We start from the raw sequence: 18,113 nt of genomic DNA on the forward strand, positions 1-18,113 counted from the left end.
TGTGCCATATTGCAATCAATACCAGCATTTCAGTTGTTAAAAACAACAATTAGCATGCCCTGGATTGTCCTGTTTGCTAATGTTACTAAGAATGCAGTAATATTGTTTTTTATTGTCAGCATTATATTTTGCCAACTTATAAGGCCTTCCGATAAAGGTATATTCACTGTATACTGGTTCAAATACCTAATAATCCTCATACACCCACCCACAACCTAGGATATTTACACCATGACGTGTTGTTAGTATCACCGTCTTCCAAGTTACTTGCATTCAATTCCCCTGTGTGTCATCAACTTGGGTATTCTAATGGCACATGGCACAAATCTAACTTAACTAGAATCCTTGAATTAGTTCAGTCCTGAGCCGCTTGTTTTATTTTCTCAGGCCATTTTTGAAGGTCCAGTGTGACAGCACCAAAAGTGCATATTTGAATGTCTTCATCTTATGCAGGTTTTTTTTGCTCCTTACCAACACGTCCCCAACTAATCAGTCCCAACTTGTAGTCTCTCGTGCACTAGGTGCACTAACACTCTTGTGCCTCGTTTTGCTCATATGCCACTGAATTTCAAGATTCGTTTTTGTTCGTGCCACAGAAGGCTGTAACGGTCTTGCATCCTACAAGGCTGTGTATCTTACTGCCCTGCGAAGTGGTTACTACAGAAATAATGCTATAAATTACGAACTCACTGAGCTCCTACCTGGCACACCATTTTAAAGCTCGCTACTAAAGTAACGTCATTTAGGACCATTGAGGTGTGATAAATATGAAAACAAATAGATCTGATATAGTGCTCAGTCACTCGGTCACCTCGGCAAACCAGTACAATGCTCTCTTATGCATAACGTGTTCATTGAGAACTATCGGGGCAGATTTACACAATAGTAGCATTTGGGCTAACTTTGCGCAAGCTAGCTCTAGCTACCTATATTCGCTCACTGCAAAGCTAAACATGCATTAGTGCACCCACCTGTTGTTGACCGGGCTTCTCTTTGTGCTTGTCTGTTCTGCTCAGCTGAGCAACACACTGACTTCATGATGTGGCTCAGTGAGAATTCTACATCTGTATGCTTATGCATGTAACTTGTATATAGTCACATGTACTAAGGATAGTATTAACTGGGCAATTGGTTCAGCTTAAAAGCTCTCATCATCAGATTGCAGCAAAGAGATAGCAATAAAAGACAAAAGTCATCACTGCCTTTCTGTTTTTCTTCGTCATCCTTCGGCCTGACTTCAACTTGGTTTTTTTCCAACTTCCTTATGACTACTGATGGCTCAGTTAATTCGTTTCCTTGCAACCCAGACTGGCAGTGGAATAAGGATATTTTGCTAAGAAATTGGTAATTAGTAACTAGTACGACATCATTCTATATATAACAAGTGGTGCGGATATCGATTAACAAATACAGATTCTCTCTTTTGCTTGCTGCTTTGGGAATCATAGTTGCCCTTAAAATTTCTCATATTATTTTTTACTGATCAGAAAGGACGTACCTTCAAGATTGCTGTAGAGCTTTACTGGAGAACTTAAGCATCTATGGCCCACACATACTTCAATGGCTTATTTTTCAATTCATGCTGTCCTGAGACATCATAGCTCTTATTTCTGAAAATTAACTTTTTCGCATTCTGCTTGATATGATTGTGTTTGTTTGAGGTAACTGCAAAATATGAAGCAGTTCCCGTTCCCTTGACTATACAACGCATTCTATCCTAGTCTCCGCCAATATTTGCTATGTAAACTTTCCAAATCGGTTCTTGCATTTCCTTAACCTCTAGGCCAGTGTACTTACTCCCTTATCTAATTATGTATGGATTAATGAGGATGGCACATGTATACTTTTCTGAAATATGAAGCAACCACTTTGTTTTAAATTCATGGGAGAGTTATGAATGCTTTGTGGTCGTACGCACAATACGCCACCTTGTTTCTGTGCATGTCAACATTGATTGGCTCTCAACAGAACTTTCCACACTTGTTTACTATGCTGCATACTGGTTTGCACAATGTTCACTGCAATGTCACCTCAGGAAGCACTGGTAAAAGGAAGCGGCCTGCCCACTGTCACTGCAGAACAAAAGCGTGCACTTTAGTACAGTGATGCGCACCATATCCGCTTTGAAGCCACTGAGCGGTATTTCTATTTCGATTTTCGTAATGGTGTGAAAAACATGACGAAAAAAAATCAGAAAAGAAATCAGTATTATTGCGTCGTCATTTTTCTGTGATATTGTAAACACCTGCAGTTGACACTGATCTTCCATATTAGTAAAGGTTGGGAACATTGTAATTTCCTCATGTATAGATGCATTCATATCTGATGGTAACATGCTAAAATATGCTGATTTTTTCATGCATGCATAATACACACATACACATACACCTTTTCTTTAATGAGAGACAGTGGCGTGTTTGATGTCATTTGACCACACATACTATGATGTGGATAGAGTTGAAGTGCGGCGGGAGTGAACAGGGACACAAGAAGAATGATATACAGGTGATGCTGGATTTCCCACAGCTGAAGAACCAAGCTGGGCAGAAATGATCTGGTTTGGTTTGGTTTATGGGCTTTAACATCCCAAAGCGACTAAGGCTATGAGAGACGCCGTAGTGGAGGGCTCCGGAAATTTCGACCACCTGGGGTTCTTTAACGTGCTATGACAGAGCATTGTTAAAGGCTGTGAACAAGCAGTCCACATCAGCAGCAGCAGATGCCCTCTCTACAGATGCAACAACCAATCTTGTCAAGGTCACCTTGACGTCAGAAGCAGTAGCATGGACTAAGCCTCGGTACTATTCCCTTTTATCTAAGAGCACACAGAGGCATCTGCTCTACGTCACCTCTTGTGTAGGACAGTCCAGCATACACTGTTCGTGATATCGCTTTGGACAGTTGGCAGTATCAGTGAGGTGTTTGTTGCGGGTTGTCTCTTTTTGTTTCATGTTAACTATGCGTATCTATTCCTACAACAAATATTTTTGTTTGCATTGAATTGGCATCTAAGCTCAGTCAACAACCAATGTTCAGTTTTGGTTTTTGGCTGTCAGAACATGTTATCACCGAACACAATAGTCAGATTCAATTTAAGTCTGCAGTTAAGCTCTGCCATCTGGACCACCGCACAGAATTCTTCTGCGCCAAAAAAAGTAGTCCGCTGTCAAAACTTTTATTGTATACTACCATAAGAAGCTTATTACAAGAAAAAATGATAACTTCTAGAATTCTGATACCTGGATAGATTAATAAAGTCAAGCATCGAACAACTAATTTTGTTTACTGTTATTGGTTAGTGGAGTAATACAGGATGCCTCGGGCCATGACCGAGTGCTAACAACTGCTGTTTCTTTTAAGTTTTATCCTACTATACATGAGGTAAGCGGTATGTGAACCAGAATCATAAAATTTCAGTCACAGCAATTTCATCTTGCTCAGATGTTTGATGTGTGTTCCACAAGGTCACCATCCTCAAATCCAGCAAACCATTGTAATGAAATGCACCATTATTTTTTTACTTGCAGTTATGTTGTAGGTAGGTAGCCAACGTCTGTGTTAAGGTACTCCACTCAGGATGTCGGTTTGCTTCTGCAAACAATGGAAACTCACTAAAAGCATGTGTTTGATTTCACAGACGGTTACCAGTTGAAAATAATAACAGTCATATTCACCCGACATCACTGCTATCATTCAGCAGCACAGAGAACCCTATGCAACAATTTTGTGGCAACAAACGACAGAGTGCAGGAACCACTGTGTATACGCATGTATGGAGTGCATGCTGCACGTACTGTTTCTTACTTCAGAATGCTGGCCTTTGCCAGTTACCACCCAGCAGCTATTGCCCCATTTCCATCACTATGCAAGATCAATGCTCAAATGCATGTGCGGTAATTAGTATCCAACTGTACAGCACTGCATACAAGAATTCCCAGTAAGTGTCAGCAGTTCACCCATGATGGCTATCATTAATCCTGCTTTTCAATTATAACCTCAGGAATGTCTTCAGGTACTTTCCCTGGGCCTTTTCACACCTCTGTCCCATTATGGGGACAGTGCTTCTAATTAGCCCCCTCAGTTCATCCATCAATAACTGTTCCCTCTTGAGGCTGTTCACTGGTACATGTTCCTCCATAATGTCATTTTCCACCTGTCTTAGTTGTTTTTTGGGCTTCTCCCAATAAATGCAGACTTCATAATCTCTTTTGTCAGTTAAATTGTTATCCTTTGTCATTGTATGACCGTCGCAGCATTCCTTTCTGAAAATTTGACATCCTTCATTTTAAATACCCCTAGTATGCGGTCTTGACATTGCGCGCATCCATCCCGGCATCCGTGGGATTGGTACGCGTTACAGATTCCGCAAATATGTGCTTCCGAATTCGCTCACGCGGATATGTACAGGTCACAGCCTGCCTTAATTTAGTGCTACCATACTGTACATGCGCCCGTTTCTTCGCCCTCCATCACGTGCCCCAGTAGTACGGAAGCTCTTTCGCAGCGGCTCAATGCGCGGGCACAGCGGGGAATCAAGGCATCAACCCACGAGACGATTCACTTTGAAACCGGTTCGCATCTCCGTGGTTCGCCGCGTGGCGTCACCTTTGCGTGTGCAAAGTTCTTCGTCCTGTTGCCGGCTGAACTTCGGCACGCCATGGCTATGCCGAAGTTCAGCCTAGGTGCCGGTCGCCGAGGAGCAAAAAAAGACCACGTTTTCGCGCCGTCTAGGTTGCCAACAGGAGCATGCTATTGGACAGACGGCAATCCCGGGCGCGCCAATCGGAACGCTTTAAACCATCCGCCTCGTCCGCCAGCTCCAAAATGATCGTACAACACCCATTCCGCCCCACGCCCGAGCGAAGGCCGAAAGCGAGCGGTTCGCTCGCTGGTGGATCCGCCCAAAAACGATCGTACAACGGCCTTAAGCTGCTGAACCATCTATTATCGGATAGAACATTCTTCCGCAGTGTGCTTTGCCTGGCGCTAGGTTAATAAACGGTTTCCTAGCGTACTCTGTTCGTTGCCTACTTCGTCCGAACCCGCCGTGGCTGTGACTCTGCGCCACGGGTTGGGGACACGAGAACACCCGCGCATAGCTGGCACGGAAGCTCGCCTTCCCGGCCGGCTGAACGCGGAGTGACCCCATATCTTGGCACCCGAACGTGGGGCGAACTAGGCATTGAGCAGTGTACTTTGTTGGAGCGAACGACTGTCGACACGCTAACAAAGGATGGCAGCTGATAGGCCTGACTTCCAGTCTTTGTTCATGCTGTCAGAGCTAGCGGCACAGAGCCAGGGCTCCCTACTTGACTTGCCTTTGGAAGGCGTAAATCTTGAGTGTTCCACGCGGAATAGTCGAGTTGCATTCCCGGGCGCGTCGTCAGGACTTAGGCCTGGTACGGAGGAGGGCACCACTTCGGGCTCCTCGCCGCTCCGTGGTGCGAACAATGGGGCACCTATGCCTCATCATTCGACACCATCAGCGGCTGCGCCAAACTCTGGGGGCGTTAGTCCGCAGTCATCCGAGGTGCTCTTGCAGAACGCGATACAAGTTATGCAGAGCTTAGCGGGTATGTTGCAAAACAATTTGCAAGCCCCGGCCTAGGCACCCCGTCTTAGGATAGACGTACCTACCTACACGGGGTACCATGACAGAACAGGGGCTAATGAGTACCTCGACCGTCTGCTAGCGTCATCAGCAAGCGACAGGAATCGCAGACGCCGAACTGCTCGCGCGTGTTCTGCCTGTTTCTTTGACAGAGCAAGCGGCCCGCTGGTACTGACTAACCGGCAACCGAGCGAGGACAATGGAGGAGTTTAGCGCAAGCTTCCGCGACGAATTCCTCCCCGCAAACTACGAGTGGCGTTTGAGGAGAGAGCTGGAACTCCGCACCCAGCACCCCGACGAGTCTTTGTTAGAGTACGTCCGAGCGATGGACGAACTGTATCGCCTCGCTGACCCTCGCGCCACAAACACAGAGAAAGTTGAGCGTGTCACACGACAAGCGCACCCGACTTTCGCGGCCTACCTGAGAGGAGGAAGGTTTAGTGACCTGGTCGAGCTAGCAGCTGAGGCGAAGCGCATTCAGGGAGACATCCTCTCTGCGCGAGCGTATCGGCCGCCGCCACCTGCATCGCAGTCACTTGAGCCGCGCTGCGCGTGGAATGGCAGCTCAGCGCGTAGTCCGTCTAGAGCTGAAGCGACAGCACAGTTTGCTGACGAGCGTGTCCCGAGGGGTTGGGAATTGTCCGACGGCGCTTTGGACCCATTCAGCTACGCGCTGCGAACAACACACGCTGCCGCAGAGCGGAACACCTGTAGCCGTGATCGCGAGGCCGACACGCGGCCGCACGAGCGGCCCCCACCGTCCGCACCGCGAGATCGAGATCGAAACGACCGACCGGAACGTGGCGACCGGCGCCTAGCCCGTCGGAGCCCGAGCAACCGCTGCTACAGGTGTGACCAACCGGGGCACTTCGCCCGCGACTGTGGCCGCCTCCCCGCCCGTGACCAAACACAGTCGGGAAACGGCAACAGCCGCCGGTGATCGACCTGCGATCCCGCGCGGCGTACACAGAGAACCCCGGTTTATTAGCGCCCTTGGCATGTCGCGTAGGAAGTTCTGTTGACTTGCCAGCGCCGTTCATTGAGCTAACGATAGCTCGAAAGAAATTCACCGCGTTACTCGATACAGGGGCAAGCGCTTCTTTGTTCGGTGACGAGGTGCTACACCATCTCCGCCAGAACAAAATCCGGTTGAGAGAGTGCGATACCACTTTTCGCCTCGCGAGCGGCACAGCGCAATCCAGCGGTGCAGCTAGGATAGTGGTTCGCTGGGAAAGACGCGTGCGGCGACAACGCCTCGTTCATCTTCCCTGTTTATCCGTTCCTGTAATTCTTGGGCGAGACTTCCTAGCCAAGACAGGCATTGTGATAGACATAGCCAGCGGAGGCTATCGAGAACGCACCACCGGCGCCTTGAAGCTTTTTGCAAAAGCGCCCGCAGCCTCGCAGTCAATTACGGCTCCGAACGCGGAGCTAGCGGGGAGTGACCATGGAAAATCACCCCCGCCGGCCCGGAAACAAGCATGCGGGCGGATAGTCGCCGCTGAGAGAGGGCCCACAGAGAATGTTGTCGCGGTAGAAAGCTGTTCTACCGTGCCAGGGAGGGCAATGCACCCTTTGTTGTCGAAGGTGAAGAGCGTATCGGAGAGGGAGAACGCACGTTTGTCATCTCTCCTCTACGAATTCAACGCGACATTCACGGACCGGCCTGGCCTCACTACACTAGTGAGGCACAGAATAGACACGGGTGATGCACTGCCGTGGAAGTGCAATCCTAGACCAATCATCTTGGCTAAGAGAAAAGCACTAGACGGCGCCTTAGACGAACTTATCGATACTGGCGTTGTTGAGAGGTCTAACAGCCCTTGGGGCTTCCCGGTAGTCTTAGTCCCAAAGAAAGACGATACATATCGGCTTTGCGTGGACTACCGCAGACTGAATGGGGTTACGAGGAAGGATGCGTACCCTCTACCAACCATTTCTTCTCTAGTGTCCAACCTAGGTGGGGCGAAGTACTTTACTACGCTCGATGCTAGCCGCGGATACTTTCAGGTTGAAATGGATGAGCGTGATAAGGAGAAGACTGCTTTCACTTGTCACAGAGGTCTTTTCCAATTCAAGAGAATGTCTTTTGGCTTGGTAGGAGCACCCGCTACTTATCAGCGCCTAATGGACCGTGTTCTGGGAGATGCGAAGTGGCACCACGCGCTCGCATACCTAGACGACATCGTGGTGTACTCGAAAACGTTCGAGGAACACCTGCGCCACTTGAGGGACATCCTAGAGAGGCTGAGGTCCGCGGGAATCACTTTGAACCCGAAGAAGGCGCAGATCGCCGCGACCCGAATAACACTGTTGGGGTTCACGATCGACAAAGGCCGCATTCTGCCGTGCGAGGATAAACTCGAGGCTTTGCTTAAGTTTCCGTCGCCGTCAGATCTAGCTGGTCTCAGACGCTTCCTGGGAATGGCGAACTTTTATCGCCAGTTCATCCCGGATTGCGCAGCGCTGCAGGCACCTTTGACAAAGATTTTGAAGAAGGGCGAGCGCTGGAGTTGGGGTCACGAGCAAGAGGCTGCACTGCGCAACCTCCTTAAGGTGCTCGCGGACACGGCTGAGTTGCAGCTACCCGACCTAAACAGGGAGTTTGTGATTCAAACCGACGCAAACGACCTGGGCTTAGGAGCCGTGTTGCTTCAGGAGCATGAAGGCGTCCTCCGACCGCTAGCGTTCGCGAGCCGCTCACTGACGCCGGCAGAGAGTAACTACTCGGTGACAGAGAAGGAATGTCTCGCGATAGTTTTTGCTCTGCGGAAGTTCGACTACTACGTCGACGGGGTGGCATTTGTGATCGAGACGGATCACATGGCGCTCACCTGGCTGAGACGACTCAGCGAGCCGAGCGGCCGCCTGGCGCGTTGGGCCCTGTTGCTGCAGCGTTACGACTTTACCGTACGCTACCGCAAAGGGAAGCACGACGCCGTGGCTGACGCACTCTTGCGAGCGCCTGTCCAGAGCGAGGAAGGTCACGCGACCGACCGCCCGACAGAGAGAGAGAGTGAGGGTTTGTCGCCAGCCGTAGCCGATGTAAGGGACACGGGCCGACCGTTGACCCCAGGCGAGAGCGTGAACCACGTGGACTACGCGAGTTCCGTGGGGATCGTGTTCAGCAGAAAGGAGTTGCTCGAAGCTCAGCAGATGGATTCATTTTGTCGAAAAGTGTTCGACGGGCTCCGGGAGCCGGGCGGGCGGCCCGCCGCGCACACGGGGACAGCTGGTTTTGCTGTCGGTGCGGAGCGCTTGGAAACAGCTGGTAGTGCTGTGAGCGCGCTGGATTCTTATCTGCTGGATGCCAACGGCGTCCTGCTGAGGTATATCCCCTCCGAGAACGACACAAGCGAGGCGTTCAAGGTGGTGATACCGCGAGCGTTGAGAGCGGCACTGTTGCGTTACTTTCACGACTCGTGCATCGCTGGGCATGCAAGCGGCCCCAAGACTTACATGAAGTTGTGTCGCTTTGCTACCTGGCTTGGCATGAAAAGGGACGTAACACGCTACGCCCGCTCATGTCATGTGTGCCAAAGCGTGAAGCCCCGGGGTGGACCACCGCCCGGCCTCATGCAGCCGATTAACAGCCAGACTACCTGGCAAATCGCGGCGTGTGACATCATGGGACCCTATCCCACGACACCAAGCAGGAACAAGTTCTTGCTGGTGGTCACGGATCACTTCAGCAAGTGGTTTGAACTTTTCCCCGTTAGAAAGCTGACGGCACGAGCGATCATGGAGAAGCTGATGGACGTATTCACCAGGTTCGGTTTCCCAGAGCAGGTGATAACGGACAACGCGTCCTACTTCACTGCGAAGGTGTTCGTAGATTCGTGCGCTGCACTCGGCATTAAGCACAAGAAAACGACCACCTATCATGCTCAGTCGAACCCCACGGAACGAGTCAACAGCAACATCAAGCACATGCTTGTCGCGTACTCTGAGAGGCACAAAGATTGGGACTCCTATCTGCCGGAGATCGCGTTCGCTTTGCGTTCGACCGTTAACCGCTCGACTGGGTATGCGCCGTCTTCTCTCAATCTGGGTAGAGAGCTGCTAAATCCAATGGACCGGGTTCTAACGGACAGCGGGAAGACGCCAGTCGCTTCGTCAGCACGAGCTGAATACGCGACGCAGCTGCGCGCTAAGATGACGGAGGCCTTACGCAAGGCTCGCCGCAACCTGAGCACCGCTAGGGCGCAGCAGAAAGCACAGTACGACCGCTCGCACCGGGATGTTCACTACGAAGTGGGCGATCTGGTGCTTCGGCGCCAACACGTTCTGAGCGATGCTAGCAGACAGTTCGCGGCCTCGTTGGCGCCGAAATGGATCGGGCCGTTTCGCGTGCGAGAGAAGCTTTCCTCGCTCGTTTAAGGGCTCGAAGACTTGTCGGTCGAAACCGACAGGCGGACCGGTGCACGTATGCGACCTGAAACGTTACGTGCAGCGAGATGAGTGGGTTCAGGACACAGCCCGACCCGCGCCGCAGTCGGAGAACGAGCGCTGCGATCAGCCGGCGAACTCCGCGTCCCGCTATAACTTGCGCCGTAGGCAGAAATGAAATCTGCCTGCGCGGACTAGAGCGAGGGCGCAGGCCGACACGCAGTCTCGTTAGATGCATGAACGTACGGGCCGCTCATGTCGATCAATGTTACGTAAGACTTACTTGCGTTAACCCTCATGACTCGTGAGGGCCGAACAGCTACGTAGCACGCGCTGCGGGAGTTGGTTACATCTGTGTTGACCTTTTTCAGCGCAGATGGAAAAGAAGCAGGGCGCATCAGAACGACATCGTTCACCACTACCACCAACTAGAACCATCTGGAAGCCACCATCCAGCTTCGGCAACGCGCCGCGCCCATGGCCCGCCGCTACATCCAGCCCGCGACCTGAAGCCGCCACTCTGCTGCCACCTGGGCACACCTGCTACCTGCCACACCGCATCGGAGCTAACCGCCTGCCTAACGCCTGCCGACTGTACGCCGCTGCACGCGCCTAACCAAGAGCAAGCTGGCCAAACGAAGACAGAGCAGCCGCGGCCCCCATTACGACCTCAACCCTGAGCCCTCGCCAGCTAACCGGGCACGCCAGGGCAGCCCAACCGCCCGGCCTCTACCATGGAAGCGCTGCGGCCCTCGCCTATGAAGCCACCTGACCCAGTCTCTGAGGGTGGCGCAGCCACGAACCTGGCCTCCAAGCAGTCGAAGCCGGTGCCACGGAGGCGGTCAACCACCTTCACCGGAGCGGTGCAAGCGCGGGTAATCGGAAGACGCCGACCGACAGCAAGCTACCTTTCGACATCGGCATCTCGCGGGTGGTCAAACATTCGGACCAGCTGGTCGGTGCGGGCGTGGCGCGGACATCAACACGTGTACCGGCGGGAGCCGAAGAACTTCGATCCCTGGATGGCGGAGAAGATTAAGTAACGTTGCGCCTGCTTCTCTGTCCGGGAGGCTTGTTAAGGAGGGGAGGATGTGGGATATACAAATATCCTTCATCGCCCCCGCGCCGAGGAGGGGAGAGGGGGGCACCGGCCACTCTCCTCACTCTCAGCTCGGACGTGACGTCACGCCTACGCTCTGGCGTCTTAGGGAAGGGGTGAACGACTCCTCTTGATTGCAACCAGTTGCTCAAGGGGGAGGCAATGTCGGAGGGGTTTAAGGAGAGCTCGCGCGGGAACAAAGGCTCTCGAGTCTCTCTCGCCGCGGTGCTACTGCCGCTCTGCCCCGTCGACCCCGCTCTGCCCGCGCCTGCCCGGACTATCCTACGCCGGTCGACGACGACTTGGTAAGCTGCTGAACCATCTATTATCGGATAGAGCATTCTTCCGCAGTGTGCTTTGCCTTGCGCTAGGTAAATAAACGGTTTCCTAGCGTACTCTGTTCGTTGCCTACTTCGTCCGAACCCGCCGTGGCTGTGACTCTGCGCCACGGGTTGGGGACACGAGAACACCCGCGCATAGCTGGCACGGAAACGCCTTCCCGACCGGCTGAACGCGGAGTGACCCCATAACACACACGCACACACACACACACACACACACACATATATATGTATATGTATATATATATGTGTATATATATATATATATATATATATATATATATATATATATATATATATATATATATATATATAAATTCTATCCTCTATACACAAAAATTTATACAACATGTACCTACTTTACAAATGAAATCAGAAACATAGACAAATGCATTTATACAGAAATTTCTCTTCAATTACAATATGGAATGCCAATCCTTCATCTATTACTTCATACTGTTAGATTCTTAAAATATTTAACGAGTGCGGGTCTTGACGCTGTTCTTATGCCCATGTCTATGTCTTGAAGTCCGTTCAGGAATACTGGCAGGCGATATTCCAATCTACTAAAACCGTTATTTGTGCTCGAAATGGAGACTAGCCAAATCTTTCTGTCTCTTATGTTGTAGGGAACTTCCAAAGATTGTCTGAGATTGCACAGCGAGAGAAAGCATGCATTGTATTTTGTCAACGAGATTTTATACTGCATACTTAGGTTAAAATTGTATAGATGTACCGCAGGGAGTATATTATATGTTGAGAAAAGCTCCGTTGCATGGCCGTCATACGGTAAGCCTGCAATGTGACGGATTGTTTTTTTTTTTGCATTAAAAACAGCCGGTGTATGTTCGCCTCTGATGTCGTCGCCCAAACAAGGCTACAGTAATTAATATGTGGGGTAAATAAGGCATTATATAACTTCGTACAAAAGCTAGCGCAAAACACGACACACACAAGAAAGGTAGACAGGACAATGCGCTAGCTTTTGTACGAAGAAAAATGCACCAACTAGCCCAGCAACAAGTGTTACTTGAGCATTATATAACATCAGCTTAATCTTAGATGGAACAATACAAAGAAGTCTGCACAGAACGCCACAGGCCTTTGCCAAGTTGCGAAACATATTTGTTACATGTGCATCCCAATTTAAATTTTCATTAAATACTGCGCCTAAGGTTTTCACATCATCTACAGTATCTATTTTTTCATGCCCTAGTTTTAAACAAAAACTGTAATCAAGAATATTTTACATAAGTCGAAATAGGACAGCCTTCCTTTTTTTCGTATTTATTTCTAATGAATTTACTTTGCCCCATTCTAACAGTTTACTAAATGTAATATTGTCACTGGTCGTTCAAACGAAGCGAGTCGCGGGGACACTGGAGGACCAGGACCACAGGACAGCAGGCGCCAGAGACAGTCCAAGCGGTCGCGGCCGAGCTCACGAGCGATTCCCTCCGTGCTCCTTTCTCTTTGCCGGTGATCGGCACCCCGCTGGCTGAAGATCACGTGGAGTGGAAAATCACAAATAACACACATGACAAATAACACACAGGCCAGCAGACAGATTCCTCGCCCGTGCCTGCCGTGGTTTACCTCCCTGTCGCTCCTCGTTCAGCTCTCCCGTTCCGTGGCGAAGCCTTCGAAGACATCGACGATTGGCTTCAGCACTATGAACGCGTGGCCCGCCACAACGGCTGGACTGCGGAACATTGCCTGCAAAATTTGTATTTCTGCCTTTAGGGCACTGCCCGTCACTGGTATGAGAACCACGAGAACACCCTTACGTCGTGGGATACTTGCAAGGCACAACTGCGACACACTTTTGCTAATCAGCACCGCCGCCAACGTGCAGAGGACTTCCTGTAAACCAGGTTCCAGGGACCCGATGAAGCCGTCACTAGTTTCATCGAAGACGTGTTGCGGCTTAGTGCCCGAGCCGATCCCCGAGCCATGGAGGACAAGAAGGTGCGCATTCTTATGCGAGGAGTAAAGTCCGACATTTTCAGCGGTCTCATTCGGGATCCTCCCACAACCGTGGCCGGCTTTATATTCGAGGCGACTAACATCGAGCGCGCCCTGGCAGCCAGAGCAAATCATTATCGTCGGATTGCTGGAGTTTCTACTGTTTCCAGTCTTTGGCTGACCACCCGGCGGTTTACCCGGGTGGCTTACCCGTCGACGCCATGCACCTACGCGAGGTCATCCGCGCAGTTGTTAGGGAGGAACTCCGGAAGTGTCTGCCACACACCGCTTGCTCCTCTTCGTCCCGCCTCACGGAGGTCGTCCGAGAAGTGCAACGTGCACTTTTTCGTCGGTGCACCGTCACCCCTCCTCCTGCACAGCCCGCTGTGACGTACGCCTCCGTCGTCCGTCGCTCGTCGCCGCCACCGCTCGACCACCCGTCCCCCCCTCTGCAGTCACTGTCACCTCCTGCGCCTGTCTCCACCCCTCGTCTCCAACAGCGTGGACCAAGCAAGGCCGACGCGTGGAGGACCGCCAATGATCGTCCGCTATGTTTCAATTGCGGGGAAGCCGGTCACATTTATCGCCGCTGCCCTTTTCGTGAGCCCGGTCTTCGCGGATTCCGACGAGATGCGCCCCGCCCCAGGTACGGCGAACAGCCTCGGGAAATTGAGGAATTTCTGCGCCATTCCCCACCACCTGAGCGGCCTTCTCGTCCTGCGTTTCGTTCGCCGCCGCCGCACCGCCTCCATTCCCCTCTGCGCGACCGCCGCGGTAGCCTTTCTCCTCGTCGGGAAAACTAAGCCCGGCGATGCCTGGAGGTGGCGTTCCCGACCAAGAATCTGTAAAAGAGCCTCCACGTACGACGTCCCGCTCCCCCTCACCGATTGACGACCTTTCCGCCGATCCTATAGCCGCCTCTGCTCGCCCGGTGTACAATAATCTTGACGTGCTTATCGACGGCCACGCCACGACCGCCCTCGTAGACACCGGCGCCGACTACTCCGTAGTGAGTGGGGAGCTGTCGCGCCGCCTTCGCAAGGTACTCACGTCCTGGGATGGCCCACAAATGCAAACCTCCGGAGGCCACCTGGTTACCCCAGTCGGCTGCTGCACTTCTCGTGTTGAGATTAACGATCTCACGTGCCCCGTTACCTTCGTCGTCTTGCAGCGCTGCTCGAGAGATATTATTCTTGGTATGGATTTTCTGACTGAGTTCGGCGCTGTTATCGACCTCGCCGACTGTCGTCTCACCCCTCGTTGACCTTGCCTTGACCCGCCGAGCTCCAAGCCGACGTTCACCGAGGCGCGCATCTTAGCGGACCATGCGACTTTGCCGCCTGACTCGAGCGTGTTTCTGCTGGTCGAGTCCGCACCGGTTGCCCCTGGCGAAGTTCTTCTTGAGGGTAGTGTGCAGCTGCTTCTTGACAGGGGTGTTGGTGCTGCTAGAGGTGTCACGCGGCTTCACTCTGGTTGCGCCCAAGTCCTCGTCACCAACTATCGCAGCGTTCTGCAGCAACTCACCAAGGGCACAGTAATCGGCCTTATCGAGCGCCTCAGCGCCACTGTCGACGCTGAGACCCTGTCTGCGGCTCGTTCCTGTCCGCTCTCGCCCCAGCACCCGGTGCCACCTTTAGGTGTCAGCATTGCACCGCAGCTCTCTGCTCAGGAGAGAGACGAGCTCGTCGCTCTGCTGGGTGAGTTCCACGACTGCTTTTCTGCGTCACCAGGGGTTCGCCAGACGCAATAGCAAAGCACAGAATAATTACCGACGACGCTGTCCATCCTGTTTGCCAGTCACCTTATCGGGTTTCCTTAAAAGAACGTGAAACCATACAACATCAAGTGCGCGAAATGTTGGCCGATGACATTATCCAACCATCTCATAGCCCGTGGGCCGCTCCGGTGGTGCTGGTGACGAAAAAAGACGGCACCCTTCGCTTTTGCGTTGACTACCGGCGCCTCAACAGAGTCATGAAGAAGGACGTATATCCCCTTCCTCGCGTCAATGACGCTCTTGGTCGCCTGCACCACGCCCGTTACTTTTCGTCCATCGACCTTAAAAGCGGGTATTGGCAGATAGAAGTGGACGAGCGCGACAGAGAGAAGACTGCTTTCGTCACCCCGGATGGACTGTGAGTTCAACGTGATGCCCTTCGGACTCTGTACAGCTCCTGCGACCTTCCAGCACGTTAGGAACACCGTGCTCGCCGGCCTCAAATGGCAAACATGCCATGTGTACCTTGACGATGTCATTTTTTCAAACACGTTTCATGAACATCTGGTTCGCCTAAAAGCGGTCGTGCAGGCTATCAGAAACGCCGGCCTCACCCTCAAGCCTACGAAATGCCAGTTTGCCTATGACGAACTGAAGTTTTTTGGTCACGTCGTAAGTCACGAGGGCGTCCGTCCTGATCCCGATAAAACAGTGGCCGTCGCTTCCTTCCCGATGCCGTCGGACGAGAACGCCGTGCGGAGATTCCTGGGCCTCTGCGCTTACTACAGACGCTTTGTTCCCAACTTTTCGGATATCGCCGCGCCGCTTACTCACCTCACGAAAGAGTCCGTCCACTTCCAGTGGTGTGATGAAGAGCAGATTGCATTTGACCACCTAAAACAGCGCCTGCAGGCTTCCCCTGTACTAGGTCATTTTGATCAGGATGCCGCCACTAGGTACACGCTGACGCTAGTAACACGGGCCTCGGGGCCGTCTTGATTCAGCACCAGAACGGCGCCGAGCGTGTCATCTCATACGCCAGTCGTGTTTTGTCGAAGGCGGAAACCAATTACTCGACCACCGAAAAAGAATGTCTCGCAGTAATTTGGGCGATCACAAAGTTCCAATCGTATCTGTATGGACGCCCATTCCAGGTGGTCACAGACCATTACTCTGTGTTGGTTGACCAAACTAAGGGACCCTGCGGGCCGACTTGCGCGGTGGGCCCTAAGACTGCAAGAATTCGACGCTACGATCGTCTTCTGGTCTGGTCGTCCACACACTGATGCTGACTGCCTGTCCCGCGCTCCCGTCGAGTCCGCGCCTACTGATACGGAGGACTATGACATCTTCCTAGGAACTCTAAGTCGTGTAGATATCGTGACACGGCAGCAACTCGACCCCGAACTTCGCGACGTGATCTCACATTTGGAGGGTCAAGGAGGCGTATTTCCACGTTCTTTTGTACGCGTACTGCCTAATTTATGCCTTCGAGACAACGTTCTTTATAAGAACTTTGCCCTGAGGCCGAGGTCATGGCTTTTTTGGTTGTGCCCACAGATGTACGCGACGAAATTATGGAAGCGTTTCATGGTGACCTCTCCTCAGGACATTTGGGGTTCAGCCGAACGCTCGCGCGAATACGTTCGACGTACTATTGGCCACAACTCGACAAGACCGTTCGCCATTACACCAGGACCTACTGCGAGTGTAAACGACGCAAGACCCCACCCGTGAAGCCTGCGGGACTCCTTCACCCCATCATGCCACCGCTCAGACAAATCCAGCAGAGACCCCGCCGCGGTGGCTCAGTGGTTACGGCGCTCGACTGCTGACCCGAAAGACGCGGGTTCGATCCCGGCCGCGGCGGCTGAATTTCGATGAAGGCGAAATTCTAGAGGCCCGTGTGCTGTGCGATGTCAGTGCACGTTAAAGAACCCCAGGTGGTCGAAATTTCCGGAGCCCTTCACTACGGCGTCCCTCATAGCCTTAGTTGCTTTGGGACGTTAAACACCAATAAACCAAACCAAACCATTCCAGCAGATTGGTATGGACCTACACAGACATTTTCCTAAGTTGTAGTCGGGGAACCGCTGGATCGTTGTTGCGACGGACTACCTAACGCGGTATGCCGAATCGCGCGCTCTGCCGTCATCAACGGCTTCGGATGCGGCAAAGTTTTTTGTCGAGTCAGTTGTTCTTCGACACGGTGCCCCAGAGGTCCTTATCACTTATCGTGGTGCCGCATTTATGTCGGAACTTCTGTCACAGATACTGAGCTTAAGCCACACCACCCACCGCAAAACTACCGCATACCACCCACAAACAAACGGGCTGACCGAGCGCCTTAACAAGACCTTGGCTGACATGCTCTCAATGTATGTCGACATCGAGCACCGAACCTGGGACGAAGTGTTACCGTACGTCACTTTTGCGTATAACACCGCGGTTCAAGAAACTACCGGATTTTCAGCATTTCGCCTGGTGCATAGCAGGGAAGTCACTACCATGCTCGACGCTATGCTACCCCACCAGCCAGACGTCTACACTTACGCCGGTGCTCAACTCGTCGCCCACCATGTGGAAGAAGCCCGACAGTTGGCCCGCCTTCGCATCCAAGCCCGCCAGCAAGTCGGTGCTCGCCGATACAACCAAGGCCACCGTGATGTTCAATTCAATCCTGGTGATGGCTTGTGGGTGTGGACTCCAATTCGACGCCGTGGCCCAAGCCAGAAGCTGCTGAAAAGATACTTTGGCCCGTACGAGGTGATTCGCCGTGTAGACGAGTTGAACTACGATGTTCTGCCGATAGTAACGCGGGCGTCCCGCCGCGCGGCGGGACGCGGGCGTCCCGCCGCGCGCCTGCCTCTGAAGTTGTTCACGTCGCTCGCCTCAAAGCGTACTGTGACCGCTCGGAGCACATGGCTCAACTCTTCGCGCTTTACACGTTTTTCAGCCTCAATTTTTCGTCGCTGCGCATCGGAACGATGC

The 18,113-nt window shown here is 52.3% G+C and overlaps 1 pseudogene; it reads left to right on the forward strand.

Annotated features, from left to right (window-relative positions):
* Window positions 1-10,734: 10,734 nt before the first annotated feature.
* LOC149327575 (uncharacterized) lies at window positions 10,735-17,865 on the forward strand (annotated as a pseudogene).
* The last annotated feature ends 248 nt before the right edge of the window (window positions 17,866-18,113 follow it).

This window comes from Amblyomma mixtum, chromosome 10, assembly GCF_055824585.1.
Source record: "Amblyomma mixtum isolate Tamu chromosome 10, ASM5582458v1, whole genome shotgun sequence".
In the NCBI taxonomy this organism is placed as follows: domain Eukaryota; kingdom Metazoa; phylum Arthropoda; class Arachnida; order Ixodida; family Ixodidae; genus Amblyomma; species Amblyomma mixtum.